At 46.7% G+C, this 3260-nt stretch overlaps 1 long non-coding RNA gene across 1 annotated transcript; it reads right to left on the reverse strand.

Moving 5' to 3' along the window:
• Positions 1-344: 344 nt before the first annotated feature.
• On the reverse strand, positions 345-2267 carry LOC121821366 (uncharacterized). Its single transcript, XR_013043451.1, has 3 exons — positions 2145-2267; positions 582-770; positions 345-487 (listed from the first exon to the last, which is right to left on the reverse strand). It is a non-coding gene; the product is annotated as an uncharacterized LOC121821366 (long non-coding RNA).
• Between the last annotated feature and the right edge of the window lie 993 nt (positions 2268-3260).

Below are 3260 nucleotides of genomic sequence, written 5' to 3' on the forward strand. Positions count from 1 at the left end.
CATATGTAACACACAGAAGCCTAGCCATTGGTTTTGGACATCTGGGGGATGGGTGTGAAGACTAGAAATGATACCTATGTGCATTATAACATATTGATTTAGTATTTTTCAAGAGGCCAGATAGGACTTGATGAATATGCCTGCAATCCAAGCATTCAAGCAATTGAGTCAGAAGGATTGCTGTGAGTTCAAGGCCAGCCTGAGTACCCAGTGAATATGAGGCTAGCATGGGTATGAGGTAAAACCCTCTTTCAACAACAACAACAACAACAACAACAACAACAACAAAATTGAATAGGATTATAAAAAGTTTTCTTGTCATATATATAGATAGCTTAATGTGCTCTTATTACTAAAAGCAACCAGAGTTTATTCATTTATTCGGAAAGGCCCATTAGCTTGTCCTATATGCCCAATGCCATGTTGGGCACTTGGAGTGTGGAGATGTATTTGAGTGGTTTCTGTCCTGGTGGGATTTTCAGTCTCCCTGGGGAGACAAACACATAAATTAACATCTAGAACTAGAGTGAAACGTTTAGGACATCAAATTCTTCTTAATAGCAAATTAACACCAAACTTACCGCAAGAAACACTCCAAGAAGGCATAGTTCTTAATATATGGGAATCTTACAAATTCAGCCTGGGGTGGAGTGAGGGAAAGCAGCCAGAAGTGGAGACTCTTCAAGCTGGTTGAGGTAGGCAAAAGAAGGACTCTCCAAAGATATCCATGTGTTGTGGGATATTTGATAGCACTGTGAAACTCCGAGACCCTGTTAATAAAATCAACTGTGAAACAGGGGGCAGAGCCAGCAACTAGTTTACAGGAATTAGACATAGAGAGGACAGAGTAGCCAGGAACACAGATAGATGCACAGGAAGGGAAGGACTTGAAGATTCAAAGTCTTTTTCGGTTTGGGACGAGTGTGGAGAGATGCTGGGTCTCTGGCCAAAAAGGAAGGTGAGCTGGTTGTTTCTCAGCTTCTCTGCAAGTTTTCACCTCAGCATCTGACTCCTGAGACTTTACTGGTAAATAGAACTATAGAGATTTAGTTAAAAACTACATTTGCTGGTGGTGGCAGGACTGGAAATCCTGCCAGACCACAGTCTGAGCTGCTGGGTGCTGACTGCCAGGCCGCGGGGCGTAGACAGCAGTTGAAATATCAGTAGATTCATGTGCGGCTTCTAAGCCGACAGAAAAACAACATCCATGCCCTAATCTCCAGGATCTGAGACAATGTAGGTGGCACCGGAGACTTTGTGGAGCGTATTGAGCGGGAAGTATTATCTACATGGAGCCAATGTAATCTATAAGAGTGTCAGAGCCAGGAGGAGAGGCTGGGCAGAAGCAAAGGGTGGGATGATGCCATTGTGGAGAAGGAGCCTGGAACCAAGGAAATCTGGTAGTGCCTGGGGTTGAGCGGAGGCAGAAGGCTCTGCCTTTGGGAACCAGCCTGCTGATACTTTGACCACTCGCCAGACTGACTGAGGCCCCTGACCTTTGGGACTGTATGAGAAGAGAATCCATTTGGAGTGTGTGGAGCTGTAAGGGGTAGCCCGTTAGATCGACAGTAGGAAACAGGCGCGGTGGCTCATTGTCATCCTCTGCAACATGCAACTGCATGTGCACAGAAGGCTTCATCTCTCAGCCTCTGCGTACCTCTTTTCCTTTCTTGTAGTGATTCCCACGGTCTCAGTCATGAATAACCAACCCCAAGCCTTCCATAGACTCTCCAGGGTCCTCCTGACTGCCACGTCCCATTTGGGCTCTTTTTCCTACCCTCTTCTACTCGCTCACCAAGTCTAGTAATCCCACAACCCCACCGGACCCTCCAGCCGGGAATCTCACCACCTGTCCATTGTTCCTCGCCCCCGATGTCCTCATTTCTCGCCACCCCAATTTAGAGTTCTCGGGCAGTCACTGTAAACACTCTGCTGCCCACACATCAGACTTCCTGGCTTCTCTATCACTTTGACACATTTGCTTGCCAGAATTCCACCCCTGCTTGTATCCCGTTTTCAGCCTACTCCTTGCCTGCATGTGGGCAGCTGAATATAACTGAAGAAGAATACACGACCAGGCTGTGTCGGTTCAGATTTAGATGCCGAGCAGCCGGAGGACTTCCGCGGGACACTGCTCCACTCACCTCCCTGACAGCTTTACAGCGCTTCCTCTCCCGTATTTGGACAGGTCCTTCCTTCCTTCTTTCTTTCTATTTTTTTTTTTTAACTCCCAACTTGCTTCAGACTTCACCAAGGCAAACAGGACCGTCCTTTGTATTGGCTCCTCCCACAGCTCCTACTACCTCCCACGTCACTCTCTGCAAGTCCAGCCTGGCTCAGAATGTGGGGCTTTCTGTGCTCATGAGCTGGGCCAGATTCTTCACGTTGGCACCAGTTCCCATTCTGTCTCCCCTGTTCCTGGACTTTGCTCCTAGCCCTCTTGCCCCCCCCCCTTTTTTTTAAATGCCATTATTCTCTTCTGAATCTTATGGGATCATTCCTATTTTATAAACAAACCTCTGGAAAGCATTGTCTCTCTATTCTCTGTGTCTCTGGGTCTATCTGTCTGTCTGTCTCTCCCTCGTTCAATAGAGAATGAATCAAAATGAATACTGAATTGTGACACATATCTGTATGTAGTACTAGCTACTTGGAGTGAGGAAGAAAATGGTCTAAGAGTTAGAGACCAGCCTAAGTGACCCAGGGAGACACTGGAGAGAGGGAGAGAGACAGAGACAGAGAGACAGAGACAGAGAGACAGAGACAGAGAAAGAAAGAGAGAGAGGAGACTTGTATACTAATATTTATCTGGGTGGTACACCCAAGTGACCCAAGATCTCCCACTAGGTACCACCTCTTCAAGGTTCTACCACCTCCCGAAAACAGGCTAGGGACTGCATCTTTGGGAATATTCCAGAACTAAATTATAGCACACCCCACACAGACTCATCAACTAGTTGGACCAGCTGTACTTCCACAGTAGGTTCAGGGTCCAGCCACTTGGCAGCCCTGTGCCTACAACCATGGTGCCAGCTCCCAGCCATCGGCTGTTACCATTTCTCTTTTGGGCTACTGTATCGATCTCACGATTGGTCTGAGATTGTTTCTACCCTGCTTTCCTGTCCCCACAGGGAGAATCAGTTTTCAGCATAGAAGTTACTTATTTAACAAATTTGTTAACTGAGTATTGACTTTGTCTAAAGTATGAAATCCAATCTCATAACCGCTCTGTCTCTCTAGAGTTAATACGGAAGTCTCTC

Source organism: Peromyscus maniculatus, chromosome 11 (assembly GCF_049852395.1).
Source record: "Peromyscus maniculatus bairdii isolate BWxNUB_F1_BW_parent chromosome 11, HU_Pman_BW_mat_3.1, whole genome shotgun sequence".
Classification (NCBI taxonomy): domain Eukaryota; kingdom Metazoa; phylum Chordata; class Mammalia; order Rodentia; family Cricetidae; genus Peromyscus; species Peromyscus maniculatus.